At 44.9% G+C, this 19,215-nt stretch overlaps 1 protein-coding gene across 1 annotated transcript in view; it reads left to right on the top strand.

The window, feature by feature from the left end:
• The window catches only part of LOC135911495 (achaete-scute homolog 1a-like), a 465,355-nt gene that overhangs the window by 248,336 nt on the left and 197,804 nt on the right, over nt 1-19,215 (top strand). Inside the window, exon 4 of the transcript XR_010567361.2 lies at nt 17,440-17,671. The gene's annotated coding sequence lies outside the window, so the exon portion shown is untranslated. The remainder of the gene's footprint in view (nt 1-17,439; nt 17,672-19,215) is intronic.

Raw genomic sequence — 19,215 nt, 5'->3', positions numbered from 1 at the left:
AACACATCCAAACCTCTTTCTCTAATACATCAAAGAGAGCTAGTGAGAGTATCGATTATTAATGGTTGTTTTTGGAGCAGTGCGATAAAAATTAATTTGACGCTTTCTTCTTTCGCCGTGAGGCCATTTTCCACATTCACCATTCTATCGTCATGTTTGCTAATGAGGACTAGTGCCTGTTAGTTCAAAATCTGTTTGAGTTCATGTTCCTGAGTGTGCTCTTGCTTCCACTACCAATCATTTTTTTTTCGGGGTGCTTCGAAATCGTGAAAGTCAAGCAGGTGGGCCAAACTGATACCTTTAATGGAGGTTCATTTGCTTGGCCTCTGAAAAGCAGTTTGCTTTCCTTCATCGCCTTATTAGTAAAGCAGCAAGTCTTCGTTGTATTTCAAGCAACCTTAGTTTACAGCAAAATATTATCACGTTGACGGGACGGTGAAGAAAAGGGCAGGGCCAAGAAAGTGAGGTTAGGATTTAGCTATTCACTTGAAGAACTCGGGCCCAGGAAAACGAGCAACACTCAAAGCACAACGATACCGGCAAACGCGATAGTCAATCATCGAGATCTGATCGACAGTTCAAGCGCGTCGACTATTCGTACTTTACCTATCTTACATTCCACCGTAATCGCTGGTGCTCGCTTAAGTTCCATAACGTACACCAATATTCGCTGCGCGCACGCAAACTGATTGGACGAAGACTTATTTCTATTTACAATAGGCGACAACGTTCGAGAAAGCTACGATAGAGGAACATGCGTCCTGCACCGACCTGCAGCTTTCTAACATTTGTTTGCCGGTGAAATACGGTCACTGGGAAAAACGTCAACAACGCACAGCCTTCACTGTAGACAGAAGTGAAAATCTATAGTTTAGCCTGTATGTAAATGTACTCTAGTTTACGGGAATGGCAGAGCACTGATGACGTGGACGGCTGCTGCAGCGTTCGAAGCGCCACCTTAGGAAGCTTTCTGCAACCACAATCCGTTAGAAATGCTGTTGCGGTAAACCTTCGTTTCGGCGGACGGGTAAGCAAAAAAAAAAAAAGAAATGAAGCATATGATGATTGCTGTTGCTGAGGAATTCTCAACATGTAAGGTTGTTGCAATTGCACTTCGGTGTCTTGTAGTCGCCGCCACTGTCACAAAATGATGCCACCAGGACTCTTGGGCATAGCCCGCGTGGTCTTTCGGTTTTCCGTAAAGTGAAATAAGTTTACGGAAAGACTAACACGCTTTGGCATTTATTATCACGACGCTTTCGTTTCGGGCGGTGAGTGAGTGAGTGAGTGAAGAAACTTTGTTGTGAATGCCTGCAGAACGGTTAGCGTTCCCCTGTTAGGGAGGCGTTACCGTGACGCGGCCATGACGTCTTCGCGGCGTGTGGCGCCTCTAATTCGGCCGCGGCCGCACTACTCCCTTTGGTCGCCCGCGCCTACCCCTCTTTTGGGGTGGCAGCCTCCCTCTGGTTTCGCTCGGTCGTTGCCTTTCGAGGGCCGCCGAGATCTGCTGGACGGCCTGGGTTTGGACATCTTGGTCATAGCATCTCGTTGCGGCCTCGAACCGCGGCGGGATCGTTGTTATTGTTGCTGCTTCATGCGGATTCTTAGCACAGTCCCAAAGGATGTGAGCTGCAGTGGCTCTTTCCTTTCGGCACGCACGACACAGATCACTTTCATAAACACTTGGACACACGTGCCTCATCAGCACCGGTAACGAATTATTTCGGCGCGCTGGAGAGATGATGACCTGCTCGCGAAAACGTTTTACATGTCGTGTGCAGCGGCTTAGCTCGAAAGCACGGCCTGGAGATTTTATTTTGCAGTAAATCTCGAACCAGGTGGCGTGCGCGCGACGTGCGGCGATGTTAATAGTTCGCGAAGTTTCGTGATTACGCGAGACAAAAGCGTTAGGCTTAGGAAATTCGCCCACTTTTGAGCCGAGACTTATTTTTGCCTGCACGGCAAAAAGCGAGTCCAAGTACACAGATTGCGCCCAATCTCAGCCAAAAAGAAACGCAAGAGTAATAACCTCAGAAAATGAGGCACTTACGTTGTTGCATGTATGAATGTTTGCTTGCTCTAAAAGGCTGGTGTGAGCGGTAAAAAGTTACCCCTGCGAAGCTGTACTTACCATGAGAGCTGTAGTCCAAAGTTTTTCGCGGCCTAATCCTTGCCTTAGAGAGATTTAAACAGAGAACCTGCTTAGAATGCCACTCGCGTGAGGGCTTAGTGGCCTTTAAAAGAAGTGAACTTTACTCCACTCTGTTTAGCTAAAGTATTGTGTGCGTGGGCGTACGTTGGGCGAGGGGGGGGGGGGCGGCTTAAGATTGCGGTTGCTCCGTCTGCGGTTCGAGCGGCTGCTCACTAAATTTCTTTCTAATACTTTGTTGCAAGACGCAAGACTGTAAGCGCGCACCTATTTGTTTGTACTTGCAAGTTTCCGATATAATATAATGAACACTATATTTCTTTTTCCAGGAGCATTATATTTTCATATGTTCATGCATTTGGAACATGAGCAATGGTTTTCGTATTTCCAGGATTAGCTTCCTTTTTTTTTGCGCTATAGAAGCGATCGAACGTGTGATTTGCACATGTGCTGAGGAACAAACCGCACTACCATCGCCGGATACACGGGTTTTTCGTTACGTGAAAATGCCGTTGCAAAAATCATAGAATGTGGTACATAGCTTTGTAGAAGCTACATATAACTTATGCACGGAGGATTCTTGCCAGCAACAAAAGAATAATCATGCCATGCGACAACTATAAATCAAGACCTTGAATATTTTCCTCAACAACGTCAGTATTTCAACTCGCTTGATATTGGTAAGAAAATAAAACTTGCTTTAGTTGTTAGCTTCGTATGGAGGATTTTTGTATTACACTCATTGTTTCAGGTTAAGACCGCTAGAGAAAATTCTTGCATGACAGTCTCGTTTATTTGCGAGAAAATCATGCGTTTAATTGTGCAGTGAGATTTCATTGATATCCCATGGATTAATAGGTAGGAACCATTGCACCCACTATTATACTTTTCTTCCGTTGTATGGCATTCATTTTTAATAACTTATTGTGTGAACGGGCAAATGTACTACTTTCACAACCGTATCACTAGGACGCAGTTCTCAGTGTAAGAAAAACTTTTGGAAAATGTAAGCGATATTTTGGTGGTGACACCTTCTATAAAGTTGATAATTGTGGGGTCCTGGAACGTGAACTGAACTCTGTTTGAAGTGTTAGCAAACGCATGTATGTCAGAAGGCGGGCAAAAAGGCCCACAACATGAGTTCGCGTTCTTTAATTTACCGCAGCAGCATTCGCACGCACACATCACAACTACGCCACTTTACATTATGGGCAATCTTATATTTCAGTACAGGGCTAAAGTCTACAAAAAGCCGGTTAACTTAAAGTATAAGTGAGGATTTTGCAAACTAATCTTCCATGTTTTTAAGGAACGGCTTTATAAATGAGACTTAAAGAAGGGAATTGCGCTAAAAAAGACACGGACGAGTAAGGACATGGACGGGCGCAAACTCGCGACTGATTTTATTCAGAAGGAACACAAATATATATACCTAGATTCTTATTGCCTAATCATTGCCTAAGCGCACATGCCAAGAACGTTTTTTCTTTCTTATACAAATTTATACTGGAATCGCTTACACAATCATCACCTGACTTATCAATGTAAAAAGCTTCTGCGAGTTCACGTGCTACCTGGTTACGACTGCGCCTTAAGATTTTGGTTCTAGCCAGCAAAGGCTGGTATGCTTTATCAGGCGTAGCCAAAGGGCATGCGCCGCAATGTAAGGGCAAATTTGACCCTTTTTCGTTAACCATGGAGAGCTTGTGTTCCCTTAGTCGTTCATTTATACAACGGCCCGTCTGGCCAATGTAAACTTTTCCACATGTCAGGGGAATTTCATATACAACCCCGACCGAACACCTGACAAACTGGGTGGCGTGACGTTTGGTGCAGTCTCGCACGCATTCCTCGCCGGAGACAATCCGGGGGCACAAAGAGGCCAACTTGCGCGGGGCAGAAAATACCACCGGCACACCGTAGCGATTGGCTACATTCTTCAGGTTGTGGGAGACCCTATGAATATAGGGGAGAACCGCCGGTCTGGTCTTCGGTTGACCGCCACCATCTTGAGGTGTTCTAGGATTCAAGCTTTGCAGAAGCTTCTCTGCCACAGCAGCCACGACGGAAACGGGAAAACCAGCCTTCTGCAACCTGCCAATCTGATTGTTGAGGCTGTCATTTACCAGGTGAACACATGATTTCTGCAGGGCTTCCTTCAGACACAGCATAACAATGGCGCGTTTTACCGTCTTACCGTTTTACCGTCTTTACCGTCTTACTCGTCCGTGTCTTTTTTAGCGCAATTCCCTTCTTTAAGTATGTACGACCGACTCGCCCAACAACGTGCTCTCCTTATAAATGAGAGTTTGAATTTGTTTATTGCGTTGGGAAATTGAGCTATCTTCGAATTCATTGTCGGATTTACCTCGCCTTGTTCTCTGAGGAAAGTGCCGAATGTTACAGAAATTGATAAAATGCTGCGAAATAAACGCAATGGTAGCAGAGAAAGGGCCAATGATATGGTTTTTTTTCGTGAACAAGCTTTTTTGGCCGATGGGCTTCGAGAATGTCGCTATAGAAAACTTCAACGACATTTAAGCGGCAAGGATTAAGCTGCGACGAGTTCATGGACTGCACATGATATTTTATGGGGTTTATTTTGCCTCACTACTGACGGCGCACGCAGGCGTTAGCGGCACGTCTGCCTCCGCCTTCATAAGAGCCCGTCTGCTCACCGGTGGGGAAGTCACGTGTTCGTTGGCAGCTCAGTGTCTTGACAAACCAAGGGGCCCAACGTGTGGCACCTGCGACGTGTGGTGACCGCGTCACAGCACAACATTTGCTGTGTGACACGTCCCGGCCTTATTGCATTGCGAAAAGCGTACATTGCTGAGCTAAGGAGCTCAGCCATGACGTCTCACGACTACACCATTTCACGAGGACCACTGCCCACCGGAAAGACAAATAGGACGGCTTGCTGCTTTACCCGCTGTGGAGTGAAATAATCCATGGAAAGCAGGCACCTCGCTAGACGCGCCACGGGGCTTGTCTTAGTTATTCATTCTTTATTAAATGTTTCCCCCTTTTTTTGCGCGTGCTAACCTTCGGTGGGCAGGGAAAGCATTGATAGTGAATACCTAACAACGATAACTGCAAGAGCAACAAAATCGTTCACTTCGTCAGCACTAGCCAAACATTTTTTTTCTTATAGATTGATCCGGAACGTTCTGAACGATGGGCTATTGAGAACGGCGATGTTTAGCTTTACTTGTGTTTTTGTGTTCAGTGCCAGATATTTTTTTAAAAACTTGCAATGCTGGGCTGTCCGTTGTCTTTCTTTCGTTTCTTTTTCTGTCAGTTTTTTATAGGTGCTGCTCGAAAAATTCTCCTTATATCACTATATGCTATTTTACATGGGGGAACATAGGCCCTCGTAGGGTGCCAATTTCGTGATGTTATTGTACCGTTGATCCCGCCTCTTCATTTGTATATTTGTACCGTCGAGCGCATTCAGAATAAGAAGGGTGTTCGCAACATTATTTTTATAAAAATATATTTCTCGTGATACTTATCCGCACATTTCGCTGTCACCACTTGCAAAATAATGCCCATGTTTTCCATTCCTTATTACTTGCTTTTAACGTCTCTACTATCCATCCGGATTGACAGCGAATATATGGAGAAAAGGAAGACGTGCTATGCGCTTTTTTTTTGGCGTGCCTTCGTCACCAAGAGCGTTCGAAAGATTGTTTTTTTTTTCGATATACTAAAGTCAATCTCACGGAAAAACTGTCAACTCGCGTGGACATATTTTACTTCGACTGAGAATGCATCGTCTAGGAAAGAAGACCACAGCGCAACACCTGAAAATGGTAGATTATGAAGCTGACAACGCCGACGTCTTGAGAGCGCTTCCTACATGAAAGCAAAAGCAGAAGATAATTCTGTAAACTCAAAGAAAATGTTTCAGCCAGTTGTGTGTGTGGTGTCGTAAACGTTGTCGTGTTGGCTATTTCAAAAGCGTAGCTGGCTAATACAGTTTAACGTCATACTTGTACATAGCATACCTTTAGGTGAGCAGGCTACATTTCTTTCTATAACTAAAATTTCAATTTTGTTTCAAACAAGTTCCACAACGCAAAACAATAACCACTTTGGGATATTCTTCCGCCAAATGAAATTATAGAGGAAAACTATTAAGATTTCTATACCGTAACACCCATAAGAAGCAGAAGCAAAGGAAGAGTCGACGTTCGAGTTCATTTGTTCCTCGTAAGTTCCTATTAGGCTATTCTAAGAAACTGGTACATTTCTGCAGATAAGCTCCACTTCCTTAGTAAGACCTATGTGAATTAAGATTAACAGTGCATAGACAGCGAAACATTTCACTCACATATGTGCTTTATCAACAGGCTTGTTTTCAGTGTAAATGATGTATCTGCCGTATCAACATAGTGAGCAGCAAAAGGCGCTATTATTTTTTTTTTGATATTCCGTTGCTCTCCAAACAGAGTTCGTTAATTTTTTTTAAAGATAAAATGAAGCACCATAGTTTGTAACGTCGTCTCATGTGTTCTCGGAAAACGCTGATATCCCGTGCGGCAGAATTTTCGTTTCTCACTCCTCCTTGGAGCCATCGAAATAACCGCGAGAATGAACACAAACTTGTTTACACCATACAGGTGCTGTTTAGACAGGCTTGCAGGACAAACAAAGGATGCCCGGCGGTGACGCATGCTGCCATGTGGAAATGGAAAGTGGGCGGGTGGTTCTAAGCATACATATAGGTAACATGCCGTTAGCGTCCTTTGTTTGCTGGTAAAACACGATAACCACCCATTTTTCCATCCCGCACAAGAATGAATAAAATCGCCTAACACCCGATTTCCGCGAATGCAGTCCTTTCTTAAACGACAATAATAAATGGAAGTCTTACGAAACTAATCAACGCTGCTCAGCTTTTCTGCGCACGTGGTAAAATTATATCACTTTATCATAATTAAGCTGTCATTGCATTTACACAGCGCTGCCTAGTGCGGAAATTAAAGAAAACAGATTCAGCCTAGTGACACGAATCTGAAGTAATTCTAGGGAGTCGATGGGGTCTGCTTGACGGATCTATATTTCAATTTTGATGAATCAACTGTGTGGCTGATAAGAGAATAATTTCGACAAAGTGCTGTATGGCAACCTGCGCGAAACAGGAGATAAAGCAAATTCTTAAATTTTTTAGTAGTCGTCTTATGTTAACTCAGGTATGTGCACGCTCAGAGCGCAAATTCATTTTTTTCCCATTTGTTCTCGACATGCCCACGGCTTTTACCGATGGCCAAAGATTGAGTTTTTGTCTCATTTCCATATTATCATCGCCAAAGCAAACCATCCTGAGCAATGCTTCTTTTTTTCAGTTCGTAAATGCCTTTTGTGGTTGGCCGATCGAACTCGCTAACACTATGTCTGACATTGTGATTGAATGGCATATAGCCCCATGACAACAATTCTACAGCAATAACTTTCTTTATGGAGAGCAGGCCACCAGAGTAGTTGGGTCTCTTGCCAAACACCCGATGCCTTTTTGCTTTCACGTCCAATACCATTTCCTCAGCGTTCAATTTGTATGCTGCTTTTATAGGAATGGACGTCTCCATATACACAGCATCTTCACGCCTTCTGAGCACGCACTAGCACAAGTCTTCCGGAAAGGGCCGACACTCATTCGGAGCTGTCTGCAGGCGACGCAAATAGACAGCGGCGCAAACATGCCGTGGGCATCTGACAGCGTGTGCCTTCGCATTTGTACATTGCTGCCCACAGCCGAGTCTTCCGCGGACGCTGACTGAACAATCTTGTTTACCGTGGAGCACAGGAGACCGTGGGCAAAGACAGCGACTTCCGTTCCGTTTACACGGAGAGAAGCAGCAGCTGCCGGTGAAGTCCAAGCTCCTGCGAAAGGGACAACAGAAGTCACCAAATGCTTACCTTTCTTCTTTTACGACGCTCCTTTAGCTCGCATTCAGGCTCCGTTGTCATGGCGGCGGTATTGTCGGTGATCGTAGGACAAACGACGCTTTATGGGATACTTGATTGATTAGCTCGTTTCTAATCAACAAAAAAAGAATGAGTAGTTTTGCTGCTATCTTTCTTTTAGATAAACAATTTAGGGCCGTGTACGAGACGTGCGCTGTAACCGGGACGTTTTCTCTTGGACCAATGCATATCGCCACACGCATTGTCATCACGCTACACGCTATCATCCTGTGATCATTGAACAATATACTGTTTCTGGCGTAGTTGGCAACTGAGTATTTGCGAATATCTTCATTCAAAAATATTACTCGTGTTTTATAAAGGACGCGGTCGACTCGAAGTAATTCAAGCTCATTTTTTATAAGCGGCTGAACTCAACTAAAAAAGAAACGCTCTAAATTACTGAAGACCCTGCTGTAATGTGCATCTGCGAGCTGGACGGTTTAGCGACTGCGTTGTAGCGCAATTTCAGCGCTTTACAACTTGCACGTGGTTTGGCGCTTCACACGCAGGCTCTGAGAGCCGGGACGTTTGCGCGTGCATCTCGGAGGCCACAGCAGACAATACTATAGTGGACAAGGGTGACGTTTACCGAACCGTGCAGACAGAGTAGTTCTTGAGAAGTTCTTGAGTTGTTGAGGTGTCTACTGGAAGTAAAGCTGCTCTCGAAGTGTGTGAGTTGAGAGCATCGGCGATCGCTGAAGTGCGCTGACATTTTTCCCTGTCACAGGGAATGAACCATGACTTTAAAGACATCACCGCCAGGACCATGCGCAGTAAAAATAAATAGAAAAATAAATAAAAAATGAATAAAAAATGAGGGGACAGGCGATTCACTGATGTTACAGACCATTTGGCTCCGTTGGAGAGAAGATAGCAAAGCAGGGTGAAGTTTTCCACCTACACTTTTCTTTTATTATACGGTCCAGTGAATGAAGTTCAGCTTGGCTGCGCTAAGCACTCCAGGAAATAGATTTGCGGAAATGGGAAGGTCCAATGTTGGGGAGCCCGCTGATGCCTTTCTACTGGGAGACAATGTGCAAGAAATGCTAAGAAAGTATTTTCACGATATCCAGCCAAATTTTCGGCTCCGCTATCCCGTTTTTTTTAATTTCGTGTTTGGGTTCTTGTAAAGTGATAAATGGTTTACCGTTAGTTTCCGTGCATTTGCGCAGCCTTGCTTGTAAAAGAAAACACATTACCGCTGACACTTCCGTAGGTCAAATGATTTTCGTTTAGCCCAGTATAATGTGAGGGCAAATTTTATTGATGTCATCTTCCTTCATTGTAATGCTCTTTGTTACAGTTCGCACTTGGTATGTAATGTGTTCATATGTAATATGTTCAAGCTACTTGGTGTTCAAATAATGAAGTAATCACACAGCGATTATAACTGGCTACATAGAAGACGAACACTAGCGTTTGACTCATTCTGAATTCACCTGGGCGTTCATAGAAGTATCGGGTTACTATTTTTCGACAAATAGACCACATGAAATATGAAAAATATCTCCTTTTTTCTGAGGCGGGCACAGATAATTCTTGTAAAATTATAAAAAGAGCTTTGTACGCGATTTTCCCAGGGAATTCTCAATCAATGAAGCGCATCTCTCGTTTGTGGACGAAGTATAATATGTTTACGCTGTTGATCCTCAAATCTAGAATAATTTCGCGTTTACATGTACATTTATGCGCGGGGCTTGCTGCTACTTGCTCTAGATACCTTGCCAGTTGTTCCAGCAATCTTTTTAGTAATTTTTCATGATACATATGACAAACATGTAGGCACATGAGGTGTCATGGACTACTGGGCTAGTTTTTTATAAAATGTGCTATCGCAAGTAAAGTTTTGCGTAATCACGAGTCTCGGAGGCTCTAATGACATGCATCAAGCTTCATACAAGAGGTTTCACGAAGCAGTGCAATCACTGAGTGCAATTTACTATTGCAATAAAAAAATTGTCACGCGATTTCAGGCGGCGAGTAGACCTGAGTAGACTTCCTCAGGGGTGGCCTAGGCCCAGGCGACGAATTTGTCAGATTAAAAAAAAAAAGTGTTACCACCACCACCATTTTTGCGTGCTTGAGTACTGCAGGCTACAGCACGCAATCCTTTTGCAGTGGTTTTCGCAACAGGTAGGCCAGTTCCAGTGTTGTGCTTCGGAGCCAGATTTACGGTTATCTCGATGATGGTAATCTACCTGAGAACGCGAAGAATCTCTCTAACTGGATTTGACTTGTTCGCGTTGCAGTTTTTGCTGATGTCACATCTACCTACATTCGGCTGCCCCCGTGTTCAATGGTTTATTTGCGTGTTTGAGCAGGAAAAAAGGCTGAGTGCTGTGATTGCTTATGACTTTGTATTTCGGTACGCCTCATATCTGCATTGTTTTACTCTGACATTGCAACCGCATCTGTGCACGCAAGCGTGTCCGGCTGTAAGCGAAGAAAGCTTCACTTAAGAACGAAGAAAATTGGCGGATATTGCGCATGCGAAGGAATCAGTGATAAGCAAAGGTTTCTTTCAGGTTTGTTGAAGTGTTGTCACTTCAGTTCTCCTTCCTCTCTGTGTAGTTGAATGTTATTGGCTCAGTGAATGCTGTCAACTTATTTTCGTTTCGTTTTGTTTTCCTTCAATGATAACGCATACCCGCTGAATGGTATTGGTCAAGATTCAGATGGTGTTGGGAAATTGCAGTTATCAATAAAATCAGTAAAAGTTTTCATGAAGACATCAACCAAAAATAAGGTATGGAGAAGTTAATAAAATCACCCTGAAGCAATTCAAATTTCCTCCCAGGCTCAGTAAACATTCCATTTCACACTCCCACTAAGGAGGCCCCTATGGAAAGAATGTTCCAGAGTGCCAAATGTAAGCCAAGTGATCTTAGAAAATTAATATGGCGACACAACAAGAAAAATTGATGCATTGCCTGATCTTCTTCACAGGTCAGGCACAGAGGAAAGGGCGCCACACCAGCCTTCTGGCCATAAAAATTTTAACACAGGTTATCCCCCAAATTTTTGTTCACTTAACTTCTTTGTTCACACTGTGCTAATTCAGTTGCCGGCTTATTCTTCAGTTCTTTGTAGCCGACTAAAATTTGTTGTTGTTGACTTCTCCACTACTCCGTAGTTTAACGCTCCCCGCTTAATGCCCGCTTGCCTCCGACTTTGTTTCCTTTACATTTTTATTTATTTATTTTTGACTACTGATTTCTCCACAACGTGCCTTCGTTTCCGGCTTTGGCAGTAAAAGAAAAAGATAACGAGTGGCACTCCTGTCATGGCCGCGGTTCCTCTCTTGAAGCAAAGCTCTCTTTTTCTCTTCTCCTCGCTTTTTGGGTCCTCACTGCTGCTGCCTTACCGATTACGCAATAACTTGGACCGCTGGGCTAGTCACACTGGGCGTGCGCCCGACTAGACGACAAGGGACATGGCACACTTCAAATTTTGCGTGTGCAACTGCATGCGGTTCTGAATAGACGCTTTGCACGGGACACTATGTGCTGCAGGGCATTAGGCTCATGGTACGTGAACATTCTTCGCCAGTGTCCCCAAGAATGAATGTGCGCCCGAACAGACATCCAGAATAAGAGACAAGGAGTGAAGAAGTCGGCCGCAGAAAAATTTTACAAGTCAGCTGCAGAGAAGAAAATAAGTCTGGCGTCAAAAGCAGACGAGTCTGGAAAAGCAAGTGAAAGTAACAGAGTGGGACGAGAGCCAGCATTGCGTGACGAGCGCCGAGCAACATAGAAGCCGAGAAGAAATTACGCCAATTAAGAAAGGAAGGAAGGGAAAAGTGGAGAAGGAAAGGCAGGGAGGTTAACCAGTATAGCTTAACCGGTTTGCTACCCTTCACATGTGAGAGGGATGGGGGAGATGAAAGGTGGGGAAGGGGCAGAGGGAGAGAGCGCAATTAAGGGAACATGGAAGAAAGCTTAACTAATAAGTGATTCCACCATATGTGTTGTGATTACCCGCGTACCTTTCTCTTTATCGATTTTCCTGTCGAAATCTTTTGATCGCACCTATCTTGACTAGTTACGCGTTTTATGAATAAAGGCACTTCACCAAATATGCACGCGAACGGTTATGGGGAGAGAATGGTTACAAAATATCCGCCGATTGTTCACACACGTTTTGGCGCTGGGTACGGGTTCCTCAGTCTCTGAAACTTTCTTTTCAAATGAGCGGCCCTGTGCTGGCACAGTTTCTCATCCTCAAAGCATTTGAAGAACAACAACAGGGACCACGACGAGAAAAAAAAAACAACAATAGCATCACCTCCATCACAGTCATAATTTCGTCGTCGTAAACATAACAATAACATGATCAACAACAGCTTCAGTGGGTAGGTTGAGATATCCGGGAACAACTTGGGTCTTTACTCGGCTCATGATGGCAATATCGGTGCTGATCATGATAATTATCTGAAGGAAAATAAAGAGGGCAAGCAAGCCTTTTCGTCAGAAGCCGCTCTGCGAGAAGACGGGGGATGAGACAGAAACAACACACACATCTTCAAGATGACCGAGCGACGTCATCGCCGAACGAACGAAGAACCGCACTGAGACTGCAGAGCCCTCGTGTCTGGTCTTCTTCGTGTTCCAGACAGTCATTAATCCTTTTTCTTCGGCTCCCTTGCCGACTCCCCTCCCAGTGTCATAAAAGCAGCACAAATATATCCCGTTTCTTTGGCAACCAATTACGTGGACGTCAACTTTTTCACCCTGCAATATTCCTTTCAAGCAATTATTAGAGCCGAGCTATGTATATATGACTGATTTCCACGGAATCATGCTGACTTCCCATTGTTCTCCTGTAATTTTGATAAATGGCGACCTCTCGTGGGGGCGCCGTTAATAAATGTGATGCTGGCCCACCACTCCAGAGGCATCGCTCTCTGTCTAGATAAAAAAGATAAATATAAGGGGAGAATTCGGTGACCCTACCGCCGATATATGACGTTCTCTGAGAGGAATGTTTGTACGCCTTCTGTCTTTCTCCAGTTCCGACGCCTCGCCCACGTTCCCTTAGTCACATAGTCACGCTGCACCCTCGCCCACCTTCCCTTAGTCACCCTGCAAATCAGTTGCGCGAGAGAACGAATGCGCCCTTATTTATTGGCACCTTCGCATCGGGGAAGAAAGGCCGGCCGCGAACCACCACGAAAGCGGACGAAAGAGCGACAGAAAGCTGTTCGCCATAGAATTGAAACTGAAAGGAATAACTTTGTCTCCTCTCCACACCGCAACTGTCTAGCTGTAGCTGATGACACATCAATGACGCACAAGACTCGGCTAAAGCAGAATAGGTGTAAAAGGCCAGGGAGACAGGAAAGAGGAATAGCAAGGAGGAGGATATGCAGAATATTGTGCCTATAATTACTAAATCCACCCTGCAGTCATAGATCGTGTGCAGAGTCATATAATACAGTGTGTATGTCATGCATTAATTCCCTTAACGAAAGCTGCTGCTGCGTGCTGAGGGCATCAGTTCCCCTTATAACGGCATTGTTTTCTATTAAGGTCGGTAAGAGAGTGAACATACAGTGGCCCTGTGGCCGCGGATGCCCTCCTAGGTCGCTAATGTACGCAATGCCCTTCGCGCTTTGCATACCACCAAGATGAGCGCTGGGAAGCTATTAAGAGGCGACGAAGAGAGTATTTAGCTTGTCTTAATAATAATACACCCCTTCCCAGATCTTAATCACGCACCCAGCATGTCCGCCTGACGCAACTTGTGACTCTTATTGACCTTCCTCCGGCCAAACGACAGACTTTCCTCCATGATCTACCAAATCTGCGCAAGTGTTCCAACGGTCAATTACTACTGTACTACTGAACACATTGTTTTGGGTCTGTCCCCAGTTTCCAAGGGAACGACACATTCTGGTGGACCCCCCCCCCCCCCCCCCAACTAACTTAAAACCTCAGTCGTTTAAGGATCTCCTAAATCCGCCACGTCCACCCCAAATAGCAGATGGAGTATGGGACGCTCTTTTACGTTTGATGTTTCACCCTCTTACTTTTCTTTGTCTGTGATTCTTGCCCCATAAACCACAAAACCATTTTCCCTTCCCTCTTTCCAAGAGGCCTGATGCACTGGCAAGAGGCCTCTGGTTTCTCTTTTGCCTAATAAACGTTTGAAACAACACCAACATCGAACTGGGATTGCAAACCTAAACCTGAAGGAGACCTGCCAGTGGCGTCATTGCAGGGTGTGCACAGTAAGACGCTAACTGGTTTCCGTATTTGCCAGCAGGCGTCGACTCGAAACGAGGGGTGTGCGATTACTTGCAATTTATGCCACTCATGGAATGGAGTCTGTGCTGTTTTACTCGTAATCGCTTTAAGAACTGACTATTCAAGGTTGTGGAACATTCATTTCTGTTCGACATTTAGAGCGATGATTGACACTTGCAGAGAGAAAGACAGGTCGAAGTGGTAGCTGTTCTTAACGATTCTGCCGCAGGGGAACAACGACTGCTGTGCAGAGAGACCAGTTCCTAAGCAAAAGTATAGCGCAGCGAACTCCTTCTAAGCAATGTTGAGACATTCAAAATGAATTCCTCTTATACGGAGCTTACGAATTTGCTTTACAGATTTAATCAAAGAAACCTATTATTTGGACAGTATTACCCTATTTGCGTGCCTTTAAAATTGATGTTCAATGCTGCAGAATACTACAATGTGCTCCCTCAACGAACAAGTCTTTCTACGTGCATCCGATGAAATGCCGTTTCTGTGCTTCACCCCTTTCGTTGTGATGATGCACCGGAAACGATTGCCGTTCAGTTCTTTCTAATTTATCAACCACCGATTGGCCGGACGTTCAATAATGATTGTCATTTCACATATGAGATTTCGTAAGTGAGCCTTGGCTATTGTTTTTTTCGAACGACCTTAGCAGTTTGTGTTTCGGTTTGTTTAGAAATAGGAAAATATCTGTTATGTGATTGGACATTCGAAGGACGTTCTACTCGACTATTCGCATGTGGTTCGAATAAAAGTTCTCTCTATTCGACGACCCATGTGATGATGAGGACGTTTGTCACGTTTTTGTGCCGTAATGAGAGAAAGGACGCATGAGAGAAGCGCGTCAATAAAAAAAAAGTTATCTCGCGCAAGTAAGGGAAAGAACAAAGGGATGGGTTCGCTCCATACATTAGCTGAACGTGAACGGTAAACTCGAGGCTATTGTCAAAAACCGAACAAAACGTCCAGAGCACGGGACTTTCAAAAAAAAAAAAAAACTGGCGGATCCCACGCACTATGGGAATCGATGTAAGCGAAGCTTTGTCTGCTGTTTGCTTTGATTGACGATAATAAGCAGCGATGGTGGCGGCAAATGCGCAATTTCTTGGGCGTTTAGTCCAATACGAGATTGGCGAGTTGATATTAAACGTTACCTTGCGTGCACCACTGCTGTTTCTTCGCGTAATCCACAGAACACACAGCGACACTTGTCTGCTTGAGGCATGGGTGCGCCTCATCGTTCACAATCTCCGAGAGAGTTGAGCGTTATCATTGCCCCACAGAGCACATCGCATCGTTACAGAAGTGTTAAACTTCAATTAAGTTATGGGGCTGTAAGTAATACAAATATTATTATAAAATTGTATGTATACATTGTGTACATGCATTTGCGGTGTGAACCACATTTCGCTGAGTAGCGAAGACGCTCCTCCCGCGAGCGACACTTATTTTTCTTTTTTTTTGGGGGGGGGGGGGGGAGGGGGTGCCGAGTGCACGCGTTGGAGGTTTTTTGCTGGCACATTTTTTTCGTGCTCCTTCCGCATACGTGACCAGCAGGCTGTCGAGACACCATCCCCAAGCGCTCTCTTCGGGCTGTGGATGATTGTAATGTTTACACTATCACAGCGCAGCACGCCACCTCCAAATACCGTCTCCTGCATTTTTGCCGCATAGGAAAGCAAGTACAGCATGTGCCACTTGTTCTGCGGGTCTCTGGCCCTCCTAGCTCGAGCTCACCCGCACGTTCCGCCAAGCAATCCTGCTTCTCCGTTCTTTTTTCTCTCTTAGCCCCGAGCTCACGAGCGTCCGGGCCACCTGCCCTCGGTTCGCCTTCTTATCTTCCTTTTGCTTTGTTCACGTAACGTCCACGAGTCACAAAGGACAAGGAGGAGGAGTGAACTTTATTTGTAGAAATGAGCTGACTGCGGGCGGCGTCCCTAGTCCAGGAATCCTGTGGGCCCGAAAATGAAGAAAGAAAAAGAATTCGAAAACTATCAACTTGCACAGAATGGATACGTGGGCTAGTTGATAATGCATTATTAAAAAAGAACTTAGAGCGCTATAAACTCGCAGGACGTAGAAAAAGAACAAACCGAGCGCGTGTGGTGTGTTCTTTTTCTACGCCTCTGTGTGTTTATTACGCTTTAAGTTTTTCCAAGAGTAAACTTCAGGCCCGTCCCTCACAACGCCTGCTCGAACGCTTTGTGAATTCGCTGGTTGCAACAGAGGGGAAATTATCGGCTGTTGCTAGTTTCTCCGTACGGCGTCTGTTTACTAGTATGGACAGTGCAATCATATCGTGAACTTTTATGTCAAGTTAATGGGCTGCTAGGCATAACCTGGTTGTTTCGCAATACCATAAGGAGTTGCCTCATGCGTATTCTCGACTTTTTTTATCACTTGGGCGTAGTCCTCGCATGAAAATGCGTGATTTTGGGTGCGACAATTATATTTCATTGTTCGCACTGGTGTGCATAGCCTCTTGTCTGAAGCCTCAGTTGTATGTCATATGTTCCTCTGGTAATCCTATAATAGGGAAAAATGTACTTGTTGTACATAAACGTAACGTGTGCATTAGTTCGTGTCCTACGTCCGAAAATGAAAAAGAATAGGCGTATGTGTGTGCACCGAAATTGAGAAAAAAGAAAGTGGCCGCCATTCGACAAGTGCAAGCCAAATGGCACCTTAATGCCGTGCCAGAGCAGACTTAGAGGGTTCACAAAGGTTACGCGGAATCTGTGTACTGCTAGCACAAATTTGTCAGCGGGAACCTAAACGGCGATTGCTTAAGGTGGCATCTTTTATAGCATGCTCGATCGATTTGTTTGGCACTTTCCCTATAGCATGCTACTTCGGCGTATATGAGCAAGAATGCGTAAGTCAGCGGCGTCGTGTGTGAAGGGTCGCCTGAGCCTGCTATGACGTCATTTTAGTCCCACTTTTATGCGATGAGCTATGCGGTTTCTCTTGCTTTGTGGCTTGATAGCTCTAATCGTGTAGAAACATTAATACCATAATTTTTTATCGGCAAAACAAGGTTATTCTTCTTTATCTTTCCAGGTTTCAGCGCGAAGAAGCAGACTTCCAAGGGACCCTATATGCCTCCACCCAGAGTGCCCTCAAACTTCGGCCTTCGCCGTCGCACAGCCGTGTCTACTCAGCGGCAGTGCACTTGCCGTGGTGAATAAGCGCCCTCTGCAGTGCATAGAGTGAAGTGAGTGCCGTAGAAAGCGTGCTGCGCCGAAGCTGTTTAAGACTTCGACTGCAGGTTGAAAAAGAAATCGACTCTGCGGTAAGCGGTGTTACACCTTGTTCACTTCTTCACATCGTCTACATCGTGCACTTATAATTTATTACGATGGACAGCCAACGCACAGCTGCACTGCATGCTATTAAACTTGATATGCGACGCAGGTATAACAGCGCGCGGAACACGTGCTTTTTCGCGAATGCGATAACCTGAGACATCATTCCCGTTTAGCAGATATGGCCATGTTTTTTTTCGTCGTGTATTTTGTTATGCGCACAGTTGCAACCCGCTTGCGAAAACTATTTGGAAATGAAGATAGCGAGGCGAATGTCCATAAAGCTCCGGCCGCTGGCAAGTTAGATTAGCGTCGAGCTCGCTCGACCTCACAATGAAAGAGCGCGTTTTTGTGAGGCTGATTTATTGAGTGCGCTGAGCCCGAAGCTTACTAGTATGAGCTTTCAAGAGCGCAACGACAAATGAAGTGACAGTAACGACAGAACTGAAGGCGGCCGCTATAGGCGTTACTTGATATCTTACACCCATGTCTCCATGTTGTTACGCAGAGCTGCAAATGTTCCTGCATACAGACTGCTGGGAAGTATAGGAGCACTTCACAGAATACGCAATAAGACTCTAAACCAACTTTATTATTTTATTATCAATGTTCAGAGGCTATTTACTATTGGCATCGCTGTAACCAGCATTTGGCTTTACTTTTGTCATTGTATTTAGGATTCCATTGCACTTGAAGGCTTTTTAAACTATATTTCTCTATAGGTGTCGTTTTGGCTTCGTTCATAACTTGAAATCACCATCTCTTGGACGGTGCCGAAGCCCAACAACGCCGTTTCTCTATCTGGGCACTCACGTTTTAGGACACGAAAACGCTCTGCGTCAGCGGAGTGCACTCAACTTTCCTTCGTTTGTTTCTTGACACACGTTTGCAACCCCCATTTTAAAAGGCTCCCAAGAAGGCAGCGTATAGGCCTAAAGATGTCCCAGAGAACTGCCGGCTCATCCCGTCACAACCTCATTGCGGTCAGCGGCTAAACGTACTCCCGTAGTGGTTGGTTGCATTCGTAATATATGCAAACGCACGTTGAATCCTTACTATATGGGGGACTCGTGTGTGCTCCATCTCGTCACTGGCAGCGGTGTATCGGGCTCCCAGCTCTGGTAATGAGTTCTTGGCGTGATACCTGGTGGTTTACGCCGATGGTTGAAATGCTTTGGGGCAGGGCTGTTTGCGTCGCGATGAAACGTTACCCGTGAATCACAACCAATAGGACAATCACTAGCATATAGATGTAATCATTATGGCTATAGAGTTCCATTCGTACCGAAGCGTAGCAAATGGAACCTTAGTATATTTGACAATACGAATAAAAGTGGAGGAATGTTCTTTCTTTACATTATTTTGTGAATATTTCCTTCTGGTCTGCGTGTTTCATATAAAAAGAGCGCGTGCTATGGGCTTGGGTTTTAACAGAACTGCCCATGTTAAGAATTTGCCCATGTGGCAAATCATCGCGTATCTAGTACCATTATCCCGGCTAAATTGATCCGCTTCGAGGGCCCACATCGTT

This window comes from Dermacentor albipictus, chromosome 10 (assembly GCF_038994185.2).
Source record: "Dermacentor albipictus isolate Rhodes 1998 colony chromosome 10, USDA_Dalb.pri_finalv2, whole genome shotgun sequence".
NCBI classification, from domain to species: domain Eukaryota; kingdom Metazoa; phylum Arthropoda; class Arachnida; order Ixodida; family Ixodidae; genus Dermacentor; species Dermacentor albipictus.
The sequence above is the reverse complement of the archived record's forward strand: the minus strand, read 5'-3'. Positions and strand labels throughout refer to the sequence as shown.